A 20629-nucleotide genomic window follows, 5' to 3' on the forward strand; every position below is an offset into this window, starting at 1 on the left:
TATGGTCACCCCTCCTTAAAACCGTAATCATAGCCTTATCTACGGTCACGGATTTCACTGTGACCATAGCCTATATGGTCTCCCCTCCTTAAAACCGTCACCATAGCTTATCTATGGTCATCCTATTTTAAAAACCGTGATCATAGCCTACTCTATTTTATGAGATTTATTTTTTTAAAGCATAATCGCATCCCAAATTTATGATAATTACAAAATAAGTTTAAAAATGAGAAATTCAAAAAATCTAGATCATAAAATTTATATTATAAGCTACATTGTTTTTATTCATTATATGTAATACCAGGTAAAGTCTGTTTACAAAAAATACATAACACATCAAAATATTATATATATATATATATATAATTAGCCTCAAAATATTTTCTTCGTATCATCCTCATTGTGTTCAGCACATCTCTCAATTAGCCCCAACAAAATTTGGCATCCCCACTGTGTTCAGCATATCCAATGCTTTCCGATGAGCACTCTGCAGTTATTATTTAGTGTTAACATTGCTAGAAACAAAATCTAAAGCAACATTTTAAATTTAGCTTTTCACCAAAGAAGAGAAAGCTACACTTGTTCAAAACCAACTTATTAATGACAAATGAAATCTGCAAGAAAATAAACCATTTCTTCAAGAAATCTCTCACCTGAACATAACAGGGGTCTCACCCTTCTCCTTCCTTTTATCTTCATATTCCTATTTAAGAAAGAAATCGGTTTTAGATTAATACATCATAATAAGTAATAATTGACAGAAACTATTTATAAAAAAAGATTAGCATACAACTGTGTGGAGTGACTTCTGAGTGTAAATTTAATTAAGGTCAGAGATAAAATCAACTTGGAAATTGGCGTCAGAGTGCCAGAGATCAACTATCACAGTAATATGTCCTCCATTATTGTTTTTCGTAAAAAGGAAATAATTGTGTGCAGTTATATACAAGTGAATATCCATAGTTCTTTGCCTACCCTTCAATGAGACAGATAACATAATTCCTCCATTGAGAATCAAACAACGTTCCCAAGATAACCACTAATTTGGAGGCAATTTGAAAGAATTTATGCTCACAAACTTGCTGAACTTTATTTTCTTTAACTTCATGTAAATCTTGTCCTGTTAACTAGTTCTAATTATCAGTAGATGATCATGATTCTTGAAGAAATCTCAATTCTCGGCACTCGGCAGATATTACAAGTCACTACAAATTGGTTTTCACTATTCCACACGATAAGAGATTCATGCATTCTATAGCAATACACATGATCAAGTAATACTTTCATGATGACAACAATAACAATAATAATAAAACAATAACAAGAACAACAAATAAATAAAAGAAAGTGGTGTGGGAAAGCTCAAGACTTGACATACTCATCATTTCCAAGTTCTCAATCTGTTTCTTCAGCTGTTCAGGATCTTTCTTAAGAATTCCCACTTCCCTCACCTTCTTCCTTTCCTTCTTATTCTGTTAAGCATAAAAAAAGAACAAATAATTATAACTAAATTAAAATAAATAAGTAAGCAAGAACTTTGTAATAACAAAAATCTCAGTAGATAAAGCTGGTTTCATTGAAGCAGCTACTAGGGTTAAAAAGAAATACCCATATGTCTATCATCATAACTTCCCTTTCAATTTGTACCGGGGCTACTTGTATTATTGTTTTTCAACTAATTAGGGTACATATTGAAAAAAATTGTGAGAAAAGAGTGAAGAATTACCCTTTTCAATTCCTTCTTGGGAAGCTCCTTTCGATAAGCATCGGTAGCGTTCATGACCTTGCCGCCCTTCGTAGTCTTCATTTTTTCTTATTTTTCAATTCTGAAACTCAAAACCTCTTTCCCCTTCTTTTCTACCTCTCTCAAGAATAAGCTCCTTGATTATCCTTAATTAACCTCGTCGTTTCGTTCCTATTGTAATTTCAATCAAACTAGTGAGGAGGAGAACCGATAAACGACAAACGACAAATAGGGAATAAAATGGCGAGTTCATATGAGGTTATAACTTAAGATCCATTCACGCATTCGCACTCTTCCCAGATTCTTTTTCTCAATTCCAAACTGAAAACACAAACTCAGAATCTTAAAAATTAATTGGAAAAAGAGTTACCTAAAATCAGAGGAGCAGAGACCACCCAGCAGTGAAGTAGGAAAGCAACAACAATGACGCGAAGAAGGGCAGTGATGAGCGGATAATTTATACGCTTTTTGGCATTGTTTTTAGATAGTTTTTAGTAAGTTTGAGCTACTTTTAGGGATGTTTTCATTAGTTTTTAGGCAAAAATCATATTTCTGGACTTTACTATGAGTTTGTGTGTTTTTCTGTGATTTTAGGTAATTTCTGGCTGAAATTGAGGGAGCTGAGCAAAAATCTGAGTTAGGCTGAAAAAGGACTGCTGATGCTGTTGGATCCTGACCTCCCTGCACTCGAAATGGATTTTCTGGAGCTACAGAAGTCCAATTGGCGCGCTCTCAACGGCGTTGGAAAGTAGACATCCAGGGCTTTCCATCAATATATAATAGTTCATACTTTGTGTGAAGATAGACGATGTAACTTGGCGTTGAACGCCAAGTACATGCTGCTGTCTGGAGTTAAACGCCAGAAAAACGTCATGATCCGGAGTTGAACGCCCAAAACACGTTACAACTTGGAGTTCAACTCCAAGAAAGGCCTCAACTCGTGGATAGCTTTAGTCTCAGCCCCAGCACACACCAAGTGGGCCCCAGAAGTGGATTTCTGCACCAATTATCTTAGTTTACTCATATTCTGTAAACCTAGGTTACTAGTTTACTATTTAAACAACTTTTAGAGACTTATCTTGTACCTCATGACATTTTTAGATCTGAATTACATATTTTTTGACGGCATGAGTCTCTAAACTCCATTGTTGGGGGTGAGGAGCTCTGCAGCGTCTCGATGAATTAATACAATTCCTTTATTTTCCATTCAAACACACTTGTTCTTATCTAAGATGTTCATTCGCGCTTAATTGTGGAGAAGGTGATGATCCGTGACACTCATCACCTTCCTCAATCCATGAACGTGTGCCTGACAACCACCTCCGTTCTACATCAGATTGAATGAGTATCTCTTAGATTCCTTAATCAGAATCTTCGTGGTATAAGCCGGATTGATGGCGGCATTCATGAGAATCCGGAAAGTCTAAACCTTGTCTGTGGTATTCCGAGTAGGATTCTGGGATTGAATGACTGTGACGAGTTTCAAACTCCTGAAGGCTGGGCGTTAGTGACAGACGCAAAAGAATCAATGGATTCTATTCCAACCTGATTGAGAACCGACAGATGATTAGCCGTGCTGTGACAGAGCATAGGAACGTTTTCACTGAGAGGATGGGAAGTAGCCATTGACAACGGTGACACCCTACATAGAGCTTGCCATGGAAGGGACCTTGCGTGTGGGAAGAGGATTTCAAGGAAAAGTTGAGATTCAGAGGACAAAGCATCTCCAAAACTCCAACATATTCTCCATTAATAAAGTAACAATTCCTTATTCCAAATACTTTGACTTCTTATCATTAAAAACAATTAATCTCATTGACATCCTGACTAGGATTAATAAAATAAACATTGATTGCTTCAAACCAACAATCTCCGTGGGATCGACCCTTACTCACGTAAGGTATTACTTGGACGACCCAGTGCACTTGCTGGTTATTTGTGCGGATCACAAATTCATGCACCAAGTTTTTGGCGCCGTTGCGGGGGATTATTGAGTTTGAACAATTGAAGGCTTATTTTATTTTTTAGATTAGGAATAATTTATTTTTGTTGTTATAGAGTCATTAAATTTTGATAGGATAGTCTCTTTTCAAAAATTTCTTTTCAAAAAAAATTATTTTTCTTAATTAATTGTTAATTTTTCGTGAGTCTAGTGTCTTGTTCTAAGTTTGGTGTCAATTGCATCTTTTATAATTTTTTTTTCTAAAATTTTCGACTTGTGTTCTTTGTTCTTCATTGATCTTCAAGTTGTTCTTGTGTATTTTTCTTGATTGATCTTTAATTTTTCTTGTTCTGTGTCTTTTCTTGTTTTTCTTATACTAATCCAAAGCATTAGTCTTCAAAAAGGAATATACCCATTCAGAACAATTGTTACCTTTTCTGCCCATTTGGCTAGAATATTGGTTTATATTCTTGATAAGGGAGCACCAATACTTTTGAAAATCTTTTTCAAAATTAATTTTTCTTTGATTTAATCTTGTACCAAACTTTAAGTTTGGTGTTTTCTTGTTAATCTTTTCATAAATTTCGAAAATTTATTTTGATTTTCTAAAAATTTTAAGTTTGGTGTTCTTTCTTTTGTTCTTGGTGTTCTTGTGAATCTTCAAAGTGTTCTTGAGTTTTTCTTGTGTCTTGATCTTAAAATTTTTAAGTTTGGTGTTCCTTGGTGTTTTCCCTCCAAAAATTTTCGAAAATAAGGAACATTGGATCTAAAAATTTTAAATCTTGTGTCTTTTGCATATTTTTCTCTTTCATCATAAAATTCAAAATTCAAAAAAAAAATTATTCTTCCTAACTAATTTTAAACTATTTTTTTCAAAAATTTTATATAAAAAAAATTTCAGATTTCAATTTCAAAATATTTTTCAATTTCTTTTATTTGTTTCGTTTTTATTTTATTTTATAAAAATTAATTTTTTTTATAAAATAAACAATAGCAACATACATATCATCTCTTTTATTCCATTATGGAATTAAGTGGGAATGATCAGTCCAGGAGGACTCTGGGGTCATATGCTAACCCCACTACTGCTTCGTATGGGGGTAGTATCTGTATACCCTCCATTGGAGTTAGTAGCTTTGAGTTGAATCCTCAGCTCATTATCATGGTGCAGCAAAACTGCCAGTATTCTGGTCTTCCACATGAAGAGCCTACAGAGTTTCTGGCACAATTTTTACAATTTGCTGACACAGTACATGATAAAGAAGTGGATCAGGATGTCTACAGATTATTACTGTTTCCATTTGCTGTAAAAGATCAAGCTAAAAGGTGGTTAAATAACCAGCCTAAGAACAGCATAAAAACATGGAAACAGCTGTCAGAAAAATTCCTGAATTACTATTTCCCTCCAAAACGGATGACACAGCTAAGGCTAAGCATCCAAGGCTTCAAACAAGGAGATAATGAATCCCTTTATGATGCCTGGGAAAGGTACAGAGAGATGCTAAGAAAATGCCCCTCTGAAATGTTTTCAGAGTGGGTGCAATTAGACATCTTCTACTATGGGCTTACAGAAAAAGCTCAGATTTCTCTAGACCACTCAGCTGGTGGATCTATACATATGAGAAAAACAATTGAAGAAGCTCAAGAGCTTATTGATACAGTTGCCAGAAATCAGCATCTGTACCTAAGCAGTGAATCTTCCATGAAAGAAGAAGCTAAAACAGTAACTGCTGAACTCAGTCCTGTAGATTAGGCTAATGAATTCAATCAGCAATTAGACTTTCTAACTCAACAGCTAGCCAAATTCAAGGAAATACTATAGGAAACAAGAATGGCTAACAGGAATATGGAAGTACAGTTAAGGCAAACAGAAAAGCAACTGTCAAAACAAATAGCAGAAGAATGCCAAGCAGTTCAATTAAGAAGTGGAAAAACATTAAATACCTCACTTCAAAACAGCAGGAAGCCAAGAAATGAACAGATGGCTACTCAAAATCCCTCTGAGGACAATTAGAGCCCAGAGAGGAATAATGCTAGCGCTGAACGCCCAGACCATGCTCATTCCTGGCGTTCAACGCCAGAAACAAGCATGAATTCGGCGTTGAACGCCCAAGGGAAGCATAGTTCTGGCGTTCAGACGCCAGTAACAAATAAGGAGTTGGCGTTTAACGCCACTCCAGCTTCCACCCCTGGCATTCAAACGCCAGTGGGAAATCAGTCACATACAAGTGCTGATAGCAACCCTTCTAAAAAGGCTTCCCAACCCACTTCTACAGGCAATCAACCTGCAGCAACTAAGGTTGAGGAATACAAAGCCAAAATGCCTTATCCTCAAAAACTCCGCCAAGCGGAACAGGATAAACAATTTGCCTGCTTTGCAGACTATCTCAGGACTCTTGAAATAAAGGTTCCGTTTGCAGAAGCACTTGAGCAAATACCCTCTTATGCTAAGTTCATGAAAGAGATCTTAAGTCATAAGAAGGATTGGAGGGAGACTGAAAAAGTTTACCTCACTGAAGAATGCAGTGCAGTCATTCTGAAAAGCTTACCTGAGAAGCTTAAAGATCCTGGGAGCTTCATGATACCATGCACATTAGAAGGTAACTGCACCAAGACAGCTCTATACGATCTTGGGGCAAGCATCAACCTAATCCCTGCATCCACTATCAGAAAGCTTGGCTTGACTGAAGAGGTCAAACCAACCCGGATCTGTCTTCAACTTGCTGATGGCTCCATTAAATATCCATCAGGCATAATTGAGGACATGATTGTCAAGGTTGGGCCATTTGCCTTCCCTACTGACTTTGTAGTGCTGGAAATGGAGGAGCACAAGAGTGCAACTCTCATTTTAGGAAGACCATTCCTAGCAACTGGACGAACTCTCATTGACGTCCAAAAAGGGGAGATAACCCTGAGAGTCAATGAGGATGAGTTTAAGTTGAATGTTGTCAAAGCTATGCAACATCCAGACACATTAGACGACTGCCTGGGCGTTGATATTATTGACTCCCTGGTGGAAGAGGTCTATATGACTGAGAGTCTCGAATCAGAGCTAGAGGACATTTTTAAAGATGTTCAGCCTGATCTGGAGGAACCAGAGGAAATAAAAGAACCCCTGAAAACTCCTCAGGAAGAGGAGAAACCTCCTAAACCCGAGCTCAAACCACTACCACCATCCCTGAAATATGCATTTCTGGGTGAAGGTGACACTTTTCCTGTAATCATAAGCTCTGCTTTAGGGCCACAGGAAGAGAAACCATTAATTCAAGTGCTAAGGACACACAAGACAGCTCTTGGGTGGTCCATCAGTGATCTCAAGGGCATTAGCCTAGCCAGATGCATGCACAAGATCTTACTGGAGGGTGACGCCAAGCCAGTGGTTCAACCACAAAGGCGGCTGAATCCAGCCATGAAGGAAGTTGTGCAGAAAGAGGTCACTAAGTTACTAGAGGCTGGGATTATTTATCCTATTTCTGATAGCCCCTGGGTAAGCCCTGTCCAAGTCGTCCCTAAGAAAGGTGGCATGACAGTGGTTCATAATGAAAAAAATGAACTGGTTCCTACAAGAACAGTTACAGGGTGGCGTATGTGTATTGATTATAGAAGGCTCAATACAGCCACCCGAAAGGATCATTTTCCTTTACCATTCATAGATCAGATGCTAGAAAGACTAGCAGGTCATGAATACTACTGCTTCCTGGATGGATATTCAGGTTATAATCAAATTGCAGTAGATCCCCAGGATCAAGAGAAAACGGCATTCACATGTCCATCTGGAGTATTTGCATACAGAAGGATGCCATTTGGCTTGTGCAATGCACCTGCAACCTTTCAAAGGTGCATGCTCTCCATCTTCTCTGATATGGTGGAGAAGTTTCTGGAAGTCTTCATGGATGACTTTTCAGTATTTGGAGACTCATTCAGCTCCTGCCTTAACCATTTAGCACTTGTTCTGAAAAGATGCCAAGAGACCAACCTAGTTTTAAACTGGGAAAAATGTCACTTTATGGTGACTGAAGGGATTGTCCTTGGGCACAAAATTTCAAACAAGGGAATAGAGGTGGATCAAGCTAAGGTAGAGGTAATTGAAAAATTACCACCACCTGCCAATGTTAAGGCAATCAGAAGCTTTCTGGGGCATGCAGGATTCTATAGGAGGTTTATAAAGGATTTTTCAAAAATCGCCAAACCTCTGAGCAATCTGCTAGCTGCAGACACGCCATTTGTGTTTGACACAAAGTGTTTGCAGGCGTTTGAGACCCTGAAAGCTAATCTGGTCACAGCACCAGTTATTTCTGCACCAGACTGGACATTACCCTTTAAACTAATGTATGATGCTAGTGACCATACCATCGGTGCAGTATTGGGACAGAGGCATAACAAGCTTCTGCATGTCATTTATTATGCTAGCAGTGTTTTAAATGATGCCCAGAAAAATTACACAACCACAGAAAAAGAATTACTTGCAGTGGTTTATGCCATTGACAAGTTTAGATCCTACTTAGTAGGATCAAAAGTGATTGTGTACACTGACCATGCTGCTCTTAAATATCTACTCACAAAGCAGGATTCAAAGCCCAGGCTTATAAGATGGGTGTTGCTTCTGCAAGAGTTTGATATAGAAATAAGAGACAGAAAAGGAACAGAAAATCAAGTAGCTGATCACCTGTCCCGGATAGAACCAATAGCAGGAGCATCCCTCCCTCCTACTGAGATCTCTGAAACCTTTCCGGATGAGCAATTGTTTGCTGTTCAGGAAGCTCTGTGGTTTGCAGACATTGCAAACTATAAGAAACAAGGTTCTCCTTTTATAACCATGGAGAGGAAGCATGAAGAGCTTCTCTCAGTTCAGAGTCAAGAAGAGTCCACACAGTCAAACTCTAAGTTTGGTGTTGTGAGGCCACAACCAAACTCTAAGTTTGGTGTAAAGACCCCATATCCAAACTCTAAGTTTGGTGTTGGCAACTATACAACATTGACCTGATCACCTTGTGGCTCCATGAGAGCCACTGTCAAGCTATTGACATTAAAGAAGCGCTTGTTGGGAGGCAACCCAATTTTATTTATCTAATTTTTATTTTATTGTTATTTTGTGTTTTATTAGGTACTTGATCATGAGGAGTCACGAAAAAATCATAAAAATTAAAAATAGAATCAAAAACAGCAGAAGAAAAAAATTCGCACCCTGGAGGACGCACAGGCTGGCGTTCAACGCCAGTAAGATGCATCTGGCCGGCGTTCAACGCCAGAACAGAGCACCATTCTGGCGCTGAACGCCAGAAATAAGCAACATTCTGGCGCTGAACGCCAGGAATGTGCCTAGAGAAGAAAAGCTGGCGCTGAACGCTAGTAACAAGCATGAAACTGGCGTTCAACGCCAGAAACATGCTTTACATGGGCGTTGAACGCCCAGAATGTGCACCACACGGCGTTTAAACGCCAGAATGGTGTGCAAAGGCATTTTACATGCCTATTTGGTGCAGGGATGGAATTCCTTGACACCTCAGGATCTGTGGACCTCACAGGATCCCCACCTACCTCGCCCTCTCTCTCTCTCCATTCATGGTCATCTCTTCTGTTTTTCATTCACCACTCACTTCTATCCACTCTTCCCAACTCCCCTTCAAAATTCAAAACTCTTTCCCACCCAAACCCACCCATATAGCCAAATACACACATCCCTCCATCTCTTCTTCTTCTTCATCATCTTTTCTTTCTTCTCTTGCTCGAGGGCGAGCAATTTTCTAAGTTTGGTGTGGTAAAAGCATAGCTTTTTGCTTTTTCATTACCATTAATGGCACCTAAGGCCAGAGAAACCTCAAAGGGAAGACAAAAGCTTCCACCTCTGAGTCTTGGGAGATGGAAAGACTCATATAAAGCCGTCATAGCTCAGTGGTAGAACATGTGGCTGCAAATCAAGAGATCCCTGAGATACCTCAGGGGATAAATTGTCCTCCACACAAATATTGGAAGCAACCAAGGGTAGAAACACCAAAATTACTAGGAATCATTCAACAGAAGCAAGGAAGAGACATAGAGGAGCTCAAAGAGCACCATTGGACCTTCAAGAAGGCGCCACCCTCACTCAGGTGGATTCATTCCTTGTTCTTATTTTCTTTCTGCTTTTTGGTTTTTAATATTGTATTTATCTATGTTTTGTGTCTCTAAATTCATGATTATTAGTATGTAACCATGTCTCAAAGCTATGAATAAATTCCATTAATCCTTCACCTCTCTTAAAAAAAAATGTTTTAACTCAAAAGAACAAGAAGTACATGAATTTCGAATTATCCTTGAATTTAATTTAATTATATTGATGTGGCGACAATACTTTTTGTTTTCTGAATGAATGCTTAAACAGTGCATGTTTTTGATCTTGTTGTTTATGAATGTTAAAATTGTTGGCTCTTGAAAGAATAATGAACAAAGAGAAATGTTTTTGATGATCTGAAAAATCATGAAATTGATTCTTGAAGCAAGAAAAAGCAGTGAATAGCAAAAGCTTTCAAAAAAAAAAAGAAGGAGCAGTAGAAAAAGCCAATAGCCCTTAAAACCAAAAGGCAAGGGTAAAAAGGATCCAAGGCTTTGAGCATCAATGGATAGGAGGGCCCAAGGAAATAAAATCCAGGCCTAAGCGGCTAAACCAAGCTGTCCCTAACCATGTGCTTGTGTCATGAAGGTCCAAGTGAAAAGCTTGAGACTGAGTGGTTAAAGTCGTGATCCAAAGCAAAAGAGTGTGCTTAAGAGCTCTGGACACCACTAACTGGGGACTCTAGCAAAGCTGAGTCACAATCTGAAAAGGTTCACCCAGTTATGTGTCTGTGGCATTTATGTATCCGGTGGTAATACTGGAAAACAAAGTGCTTAGGGCCACGGCCAAGACTAAAAAAACGTAGCTGTGTTCAAGAATCAACATACTTAACTAGGAGAATCAATAACACTATCTGAAATTCTAAGTTCCTAGAGAAGCCAATCATTCTAAACTTCAAAGGAAAAAGTGAGATGCCAAAACTGTTCAGAAGCAAAAAGCTACAAGTCCTGCTCATCTAATCATAATTAATATTCATTGATATTTTGGAATTTATAGTATATTCTCTTCTTTTTATCCTAATTGATTTTTAGTTGCTTGGGGACAAGCAACAATTTAAGTTTGGTGTTGTGATGAGCGGATAATTTATACGCTTTTTGGCATTGTTTTTAGATAGTTTTTAGTAAGTTTGAGCTACTTTTAGGGATGTTTTCATTAGTTTTTAGGCAAAAATCATATTTCTGGACTTTACTATGAGTTTGTGTGTTTTTCTGTGATTTCAGGTAATTTCTGGCTGAAATTGAGGGAGCTGAGCAAAAATCTGAGTTAGGCTGAAAAAGGACTGCTGATGCTGTTGGATCCTGACCTCCCTGCACTCGAAATGGATTTTCTGGATCTACAGGAGTCCAATTGGTGCGCTCTCAACGGCGTTGGAAAGTAGACATCCAGGGCTTTCAAGCAATATATAATAGTCTATACTTTGTGTGAAGATAGACGACGTAACTTGGCCTTGAACGCCAAGTACATGCTGCTGTCTGGAGTTAAACGCCAGAAAAACGTCATGATCCGGAGTTGAACGCCCAAAACACGTTACAACTTGGAGTTCAACTCCAAGAAAGGCCTCAACTCGTGGATAGCTTTAGTCTCAGCCCCAGCACACACCAAGTGGGCCCCAGAAGTGGATTTCTGCACCAATTATCTTAGTTTACTCATATTCTGTAAACCTAGGTTACTAGTTTACTATTTAAACAACTTTTAGAGACTTATCTTGTACCTCATGACATTTTCAGATCTGAATTACATACTTTTTGACGGCATGAGTCTCTAAACTCCATTGTTAGGGGTGAGGAGCTCTGCAGCGTCTCGATGAATTAATACAATTCCTTTATTTTCCATTCAAACACACTTGTTCTTATCTAAGATGTTCATTCGCGCTTAATTGTGGAGAAGGTGATGATCCGTGACACTCATCACCTTCCTCAATCCATGAACGTGTGCCTGACAACCACCTCCGTTCTACATCAGATTGAATGAGTATCTCTTAGATTCCTTAATCAGAATCTTCGTGGTATAAGCCGGATTGATGGCGGCATTCATGAGAATCCGGAAAGTCTAAACCTTGTCTGTGGTATTCCGAGTAGGATTCTGGGATTGAATGACTGTGACGAGTTTCAAACTCTTGAAGGCTGGGCGTTAGTGACAGACGCAAAAGAATCAATGGATTCTATTCCAACCTGATTGAGAACCGACAGATGATTAGCCGTGCTGTGACAGAGCATAGGAACGTTTTCACTGAGAGGATGGGAAGTAGCCATTGACAACGATGACACCCTACATAGAGCTTGCCATGGAAGGGACCTTGCGTGTGGGAAGAGGATTTCAAGGAAAAGTTGAGATTCAGAGGACAAAGCATCTCCAAAACTCCAACATATTCTCCATTAATAAAGTAACAATTCCTTATTCCAAATACTTTGACTTCTTATCATTAAAACCAATTAATCTCATTGACATCCTGACTAGGATTAATAAAATAAACATTGATTGCTTCAAACCAACAATCTCCGTGGGATCGACCCTTACTCACGTAAGGTATTACTTGGACGACCCAGTGCACTTGCTGGTTATTTGTGCGGATCACAAATTCGTGCACCAGGTAGCAACAACAAGCCTAGCGAGGATGCAAAGAAGCATTGACGACCCACGGAAAGGAGCGGAGCAACGACGACGCACGGCCAGGAGCGAAGAAGCAGCCCCGGCGCACGCAGTGAAGAGAGACTGAGTTGAATACACAGTGAATAGGCTGGGGGTTTCTGTCTTTGGCGATGGTGGGGGTTGGGAGGAAGGAAAGTGAGCTCGAAAGAAGAAGAAGAACGAAACAGGCTATGGTTATCTTTTTTTTTCTAATTTATGAGGGAATGGGAATTTTGGGAGGGAGGGGAATCGACCACGTTTTGGGGAGGGGTAATAAAAAAAATGAAAAAAATGGAGATTTTGGGAGAGGAGAAACGATGCTGTTTTAGGGACAAATTTAAAAAAAATAAAAAAATTATGATCATAGACTACTTTATGCCACTCTCAATAATTGTGATTATAGACTCTTTTAGGTTACCTCCTAAAATCGTGACTATATATTCTTTTAGGTCACTCTTTCCAAAAACCGTGACCATAGACCCCTTTAGATCACCTCCCAAAGCTGTGACTATAGATCCCTCTAGGCCACTCTCCAAAGCTGTGATCATAGGTCCCTTTAGACCACCACCCTCCTAAACCGTGACTATAGAATCCTTTAGGCCACCCCAAAATCGTGACCAAAGACCATTTTATGTCATCCTTTTTTGAAAAATCGTGACCATAGACCCTTGTAGGTCACCCCCAAAACCATGACAATAGACCCCTTTAGGTCACCTCCAAAAACCGTGACCATAGACCTCTTTAGGCCATCCCACAAAACTGTGAGCATAGACCTTTTTAGGTCACCCTTTGAAAAATCGTGACCATAGACCCTTTTTGGTCACTGTAAAAAACTGTGACCATAGACCCCTTTAGGCCACTCCCAAAACCATGACCATAGACCCTTTTAGGCTACCCTTTTTTAAAAACCATGACCATAGGTACTCTATGGTCACCCTTTCTCTAAAAATCGTGACCATAACTTTTTTTGTCACGCTAAAAAACCGTGACCATAGAGGGTCTATGGTCACGATTTTTTATCGTGACAAAAAAAACCGTGGCCATAGACCCAAAATGTTGTAGTGAATCCAGCAAACAACCACATCTATAAGACAAACATAATCTCAGAAATATGTTTTTCACATCAACATCTATTTAAAACAATTCTGTAATATAAAATAAATTAAAAAAACCTACCTCGTTTGCGAAAAACTCCGTTTTCTCTCGGCCTATAACCTCGACAGCGACAACCACAACCCATTCCACTCTTGCGGCAACTTTCACCGTATATAGTCTCAGTAAATTAATCTTACGACATCCATACCTCAAAACTCTTAACAACAAATAACCAGAACAAGTATAACAAGAGTTTCAGAACGGGAACAGCTTATTGTAACAAAGAACGACGGAATGGATCAGCAGCTCCGATGGCAACCTCCGGCATCGACGATGCTGTTTTCCAGTTGCCAGAGGCTCGGCGACCGCACCTCCAGTAGCAACGACGAGATCCTCCCTCACACGCTCGTTCTCTCTCCTTGACGGCGTCCCTCTCTCGTACAGTGGCTTCAACCCACCGTGACTACGGTGACGGCGATTCACCATGAGGACGACAGTGGCGATGACAGCAAAACATGAGGCGGCTTCTTCCTCTCCTTCCGTCGCAGTTCTCCTCACATGTCTCCATCTTTCTTCTTCGAGAACTCTCTCTCTCCCTCTCAGTGACTCGACAGCGACAACGGCTCCCAGCTCGCTGGCGCCGTCCCCTCCTCCTTCCCCTTTCTTGGTTCTTCGCTGTGTGTGTCATTGTTGAGTGTGTGTGCGCGCGCACTTATGTTGAGTGAGAGTGCTGTGGGTGAGGGATGGGTTGAGTGGCGGTGAGTGTGGGTAGGGGTCAGGATAAAATTAGGGTTTTAATTTGAAAATTTTTCGGTAGTTTAATAATTTTAATAAAAATTAGGGATATATAGTAATTAAAAACTAATTTTTAATCCACCACTCATTTATGAAAATATTATTTAATTATAAATTTACAAATTTATTTTTAATAAAAATTTTAATTTTATAATTAGAGATAAGATAATTAAATTAATTTCTTTTAAATTATAAAATAAAGTTAAAAATCTAATTATTTAAATTTAAAGCATATATAATCCTCGTTATTATTCGATTACTACAACTTTAAATTATAAATAAAAAATTATTTAATTTATATATAAAATCTCTTAAAATATAATCTTAATTAAATATAATAAATCATAAATAATTTATTTTTAATTTTAAAAAGTCCGGGTCTTACCCGTTGTGTGATAGAGAGTCACATTCAAATTGTGGTGGTTGTGATTGCAATGTTGCGTCGGCATCACGTTATAAGCCTTTTGGTTGTGTATGACATTGGGAGTGTAAAGTTAGGCGTTTAAATTTTAGGGAAGAAGCTTAACATGGTAATATGGACTTGGTCTAAGGGAGGACTATAAATTTGAAATTAAGTTTAAGATGTGGTGTTAGGCTTGGTCCTCTTTGAAAGACGTGTTCCATATTTTTTGGCTCCTCTTGGCTGCCTTAATTTATAGAGTTTATGCAGTATGCAAATTAATATCACTAACTATATATTCAAACCCATGTTATTATGCTAGAATCTCAGTTGTTTATCATGTAGATTGATCCTTTGTGAGTAGTTAGTGATTAGTTACTCTGGCAATTTGATTAGTTAGCTGAGTAGTTGATTAGTTGCTCCCATGAAATCTTATTAGTTAGTTGAGTCAGCTGATTAGTTGCATATGTTCATGTGGTTAGCTAGTGATCATTTACCTCTTTGGGTGATTTGATTAATAGGCTTAGATTCAGATGCGTATGTAATTTACTACTCATGTTTGTATAAATGACTTGTTATACGTATTCATTGCTTAGTAAAAAATTTTAATCTCCAATTCTTATTTTCTCTTATTTTATGTGATGTTTATCAACCAAAGGTGTTGTTGTCGGGAGGCTGATGATCTTCAGCGAGAATGGGGACATGATGGATTGCACGAAGATGGGTATGGGTGGGAAGGCCATTCCACCAAATATTGATCGAGTTGGGGATATGTAGAGTGATGCTTTGTTCATTATGTTGGTGGAGAAGGATGCTGCTTATATGAGATTGGCCGAGAGGATAGGTTCTACAATCGGTTTCCTTGTATAATCGTGACTGCAAAAGGGAAACCTGATGTTGCTACAAGGCTGTTCCTAAAGAAGATGAAGACAGAGATGAAGCTGCCAGTGCTTGCATTTATGGACAGTGATTCGTATGGGTTGAAGATTCTCTTTTTCTATGGATGTGGATCAAAGAATATGTCCTACGACAGTGCCAACCTGACAACCCCTAACATAAAGTGGCTCGGGGTTAGGCCTAGTGATTTGGACAAGTACCAGATACCCGAGTAATGTAGGTTGCCGATGACTGAGCAGGATATTAAGACTGGAAAGTATTAGGCATTATGCATCTGTCACTTTTTTCTTCAATTCACACTTCTAGAAAATTTTCTGTCTCTTTATCAATCGGTGAACATTTTTTTGCAAATTTCATACGGACAGTTGTTCTAAACCAACACATTTCTCTCCATAAGCCTTTTGTGTAAATTTACTTTCAGTTTTTGCTTTCTTATCCAACACTGCTCTTACTGTAACTATTGGCTCAACATACTTCACTATTCAAGACAACTCCAGATTGAAGAGGATTGGAAATGGTGATTTGCATCAAAGACTATACATCCTAAAGGCATCATCCCCAACCATTTACTCAAAGCCGCTGACATCACCAAATCTTTGAAGTTCTAATTTTAATCTTGTTTCAATAAATTTGTGCAACTCACAATTGTGGCACACTTGCTTAAGTCATGTTTCATCTAAAATTCTGCATCATTTAGATAATACTGTTCATTTACAAAATAAAGTTGATTGCAGTGGTTGTGAGATATGTCCAATTGCAAAATTTCAAAAACTTCCTTTTGATTTCTACAATAATTTGTCTTCAAATTCTTTTGACCTTGATCATTGTGATGTATTGGGACCTTATCAAGTTCCAACTTATAATGGAAAGAGATTTTTCTAGACTATTGTTGATGATGCCACGAGATTTTGTTGGATTTATCTATTGACTAATAAATCAGATGCTACAACTTGTTTAAAGAATTTCTATTCCTTAATAGAAACTCAATTTAGCATCAAGATTAAGTGTTTCAGGTCGGACAATGCAAAAGAACTTGCACTCACAGATCTCTTGCAACAAAAGGGAGCTCTCCACCAATTCTCTTGTCCATACAAACCACAACAAAATGCCGTGGTAGAACGGAAACACTGGTGCCAGGGCATATTGGCTAGTTTCACAAGTCATTTTTAGTTGTTTTAAGTTAGTTTCATGCACTTTCTTGAGCAATAAGCAAGTATTTGGATGAGAATTGTATGCATGTCTTGATTTAATCAAACATTGTTAAATATGTGTATTTTCATGAAATTTATGCAAGAATTATTTGATGCTATGAATGATGCATTATCTTGTGATTATGGCAATGCTTTGATGTATTTTGTTTGGTTGATGATAGGTAAGAAGAAGCAAAGCAAGGGCAGAGAAGAAGCAGAGCAAGCAACGTTGGTGGCCAAAGTTGGCTCACCAACGTTGCCTCAAACGTTGGAGGAAGGGCAATGCAAAGCTCTGAAAAGTTCTGGTGCCAACGTTGGAGGGAACGTTGGTACACCAATATTACACCCAATGTTTTGCTTTCTGGAAATTGAAACAAACAATCCACGCGTACGCGTGGGTAACGCGCACGCGTGGGTAGACCAACGTTGGAGGGAGCGTTGCCAAGCCAATGCTGAGTCCAACGTTTGCGATAATTATTCAAAACCTGGAGTTGGGGAATTTGCAGTGACGTGTACATGTTGATGACGCGTATGCGTGGATGTGCATTTTCGTTCCAACCTCGCACATGCATATGGAACGCATACGCATAGAATGGAAAATTTGCCCATTCACGCGTACGCGTGGGCCACGCGTACGCGTGAACAGGCGAACGTTGGTGTCCCAACGTTGAGTCAAACATTGCTTGAAACACCCAGAATCTATTTTCTTTAAAAGAACGTTTGACCCAACATTTGCTTAAAAATGTTGACCCAAACGTTGATACTAGAACAATGCAATTGAGCACCTCTCTCCTCTACATCACCGAGATCCACTTCAATCTGCTTCAAGAAAAGGCCAAGGCCCACATCCAAGAATGGAAGACCTAATTAAGAAAGTGTATAAATAGCTTAGAGTTTAAATTAGAAAACACACTAGAGAGGGGGGTCTTCGGACTCCCTCCCCTCACACACTTTTCGTTCTTTCCTTAGTAGTAGTTTAGTTTTAATTTGTAATTTTCATTTATGAACTTTGTAGTTTTCAATTTCAGTTTTTATTCTTGGTGCACAAAATTGCAATCACACTTTTGCAATCCGCACAACTAACCAGCAAGTGCACTTGGTCGTCCAAGTAATACCTTACGTGAGTAAGGGTCAAATCCCACGGAGATTGTTGGCTTGAAGCAAGCTATGGTTATCTTATTATTCTTAGTTAGGATACCAATAGGGTTCTTTAGTTTCAATTGTAAAAAGTGAAAGGGCATAAAATAAGTACTTGTTACGCAATAATGGAGAATATGTTGGAGTTTTGGAGATGCTTTGTCTTCTGAATCCCTGTAACATAATGCTTTCTCACTTTCAAACATGCAAGGCTCCTTCCATGGCAAGCTATATGTAGGGCGTCACTGTTGTCAATGGCTACTTCCCATCCTCTCAGTGAAAATGGTCCAAATGCTCTGTGACAGCACGGCTAATCATCTGTCGGTTCTCGATCATGTCGGAATAGGATCCATTGATCCTTTTGCGTCTGTCACTACGCCCAACACTCGCGAGTTTAAAGCTCGTCACAGTCATTCAATCCCTGAATCCTACTCGAAATACCACAGACAAGGTTTAGACTTTCCAGATTCTCAAGGATGCTGCCAATGGATTCTAGCTTATACCACGAAGATTCTGATTAAGGAATCTAAGAGATACTTATTCAATCTAATGTAGAACGGAGGTGTTTGTCAGGCACACGTTCATGGGTTGAAAATGGTGATGAGTGTCACAGATCATCACATCCATCACAGTTAAGTATGAATCAGCATCTTAGATAGAAGCAAGCATGTTTGAATGGAAAACAGAAATCATTGCATTAATTCATCGAGACACTGCAGAGCTCCTCACCCCCCAACAATGGAGTTTAGAAAGTCATGCCGTCAAAAAGTACAAAGTTCATATCTAAAATGTCATGAGATACAAAATAAGTCTCTAAAAGTTGTTTAAATACTAAACTAGTAACCTAGGTTTATAGAAAATGAGTAAACTAAGATAGATAGAGCAGAAATCCACTTTTGGGGTCCACTTGGTGTGTGCTGGGGCTGAGACTTAAGCCTCTCACGTGCCTGGGCTGTTTCTGGAGTTAAACATCAGGTTGTAACCTGTTTCTGGCGTTTAACTCCACTTTGCAACCTGTTTTTGGCGTTCAATGCCAGAATGCAACATGGAACTGGCGTTCAACACCAGTTTACGTTGTTTATCTTCGCGCAAAGTATGGACTATTATATATTGCTGGAAATCCCTGTATGTCTACTTTCCAACCCAATTAAGAGCGCGCCAATTGGACTCCTATAGCTTAAAAAAATTCATTCCGAGTGCAGGGAGGTCAGAATCCAACAACATTAGCAGTCCTTTTTCAGCCTAAATAAGATTTTTGCTCAGCTCCCTCAATTTCAGCCAGAAAATATCTGAAATCATAGAAAAACACACAAACTCATAGTAAAGTCTAGAAATATGAATTTTACCTAAAAAATAATAAAAATATACTAAAAACTAACTAAAACATACTAAAAACTATATGAAATTACCCCCAAAAAGCGTATAAAATATCCGCTCATCACAACACCAAACTTAAACTGTTGCTTGTTGTCGTTAGGATTTTTGCTAGTAAAGAATTTTATAAAATATAGTCACGTTGTGAGTATAGATTCTAAACCAACAGAAAATCCCTTCGTACAAACGTTTTGGTTGTCACAAGTAACAAACCCCTAAATAAATTGATAACCGAGTATTTAAACCTCGGGTCATCTTCTCAAGGAATTGCGGGGAGGTATATTCTTATTATTGGTTATGAAGATTATAAATCGGGGTTTTTAAAGATGAGGAACAAGTCATTTAAATTGCAATTAAAATAAATAAAAGACTGTAAAATAAATAAATAACTCTAAAATAAACTTTTGGCAAGGTATGAGAAATTGGAAGTCCTATCCTAGTTATCCTTATCAATGATGATGAAAATTGAATCTTAATTCTACTTAGTTAACCTTTGCTAGTGCAAGGGAAGGTCAAGTGACTAATTAGTTTAATCTTCAAATCCTAGTTAATTCCTAGAAAAAGATTGGGATTATTGAAGTTCAAGCTAATTAGCAAAGATAGCAATTATCGATCATGTTGAGTCTAATAACTCCTGAGTTACTAATTTCTTAACCAAGACCAAAGGAGAAAAGTAAATCTACTGGAATAAAAACGTCTTCGGATTGGAAGCAACAGTAACATAAATAAAAGAGAGTAATAATAAACTGAAATAACTCAAATAACATTAATTCAAAGAATAATCTGTAACGTAGAAGAATTCATAAATTAAATTGAGAAGATAAATAAAAAGGAATACAGAACCTGATGAAAAGAGATAATCCTGAAAGCAAAAGAAATCCTAATTCTAAATCCTAGAAGAGAGAGGAGAGAACCTCTCCCTCCAAACTACATCTAATTCATGAATAGTAACTAATTGGAGATTCTCTTTCTAACGGATGCATTCTCCCACTTCATAACCTCTGATCTGCACCTTCTAGACTTGGATTTGGGCCAAAAAGGGCTTCAGAAATCGCTGGGAGCATTTTCTGTAATTTCTGGTGCGTGGCCTCTGTCACGCGTCCGCGTGGGTCACGCGGTCACGTCATTTGGAGTTTTCCTTGTCACGCAATCGCTTCAGTCATGCGTCCGCATCATTTGCGTTTCGCTTATGACACGCGATCACGTCAATCACGCGGTTGCATCACTGCCATTTCGCGCTGGCATGCGGCTGCGTCGCCCATGCGATCACGTCGCTGTCAGTTTCTTCAAAAACTCCGCTTTATGCTTTCCTTCCATTTTTGCATGTTTCCATTCC

General features: G+C 38.6%; 1 long non-coding RNA gene and 1 pseudogene across 1 annotated transcript; one reads left to right on the forward strand and one right to left on the reverse strand.

The window, feature by feature from the left end:
* Nucleotides 1-234: 234 nt before the first annotated feature.
* LOC140177856 (uncharacterized) lies at nucleotides 235-2111 on the reverse strand. Its single transcript, XR_011869376.1, has 4 exons — nucleotides 1727-2111; nucleotides 1379-1472; nucleotides 654-703; nucleotides 235-487 (listed from the first exon to the last, which is right to left on the reverse strand). It is a non-coding gene; the product is annotated as an uncharacterized lncRNA (long non-coding RNA).
* Nucleotides 2112-15337: 13226 nt separating this feature from the next.
* Nucleotides 15338-16067, forward strand: LOC112742419 (DNA topoisomerase 6 subunit A-like; annotated as a pseudogene).
* Nucleotides 16068-20629: the final 4562 nt, after the last annotated feature.

The sequence above is a fragment of the Arachis hypogaea genome, chromosome 2 (assembly GCF_003086295.3).
Source record: "Arachis hypogaea cultivar Tifrunner chromosome 2, arahy.Tifrunner.gnm2.J5K5, whole genome shotgun sequence".
In the NCBI taxonomy this organism is placed as follows: Eukaryota; Viridiplantae; Streptophyta; class Magnoliopsida; order Fabales; family Fabaceae; genus Arachis; species Arachis hypogaea.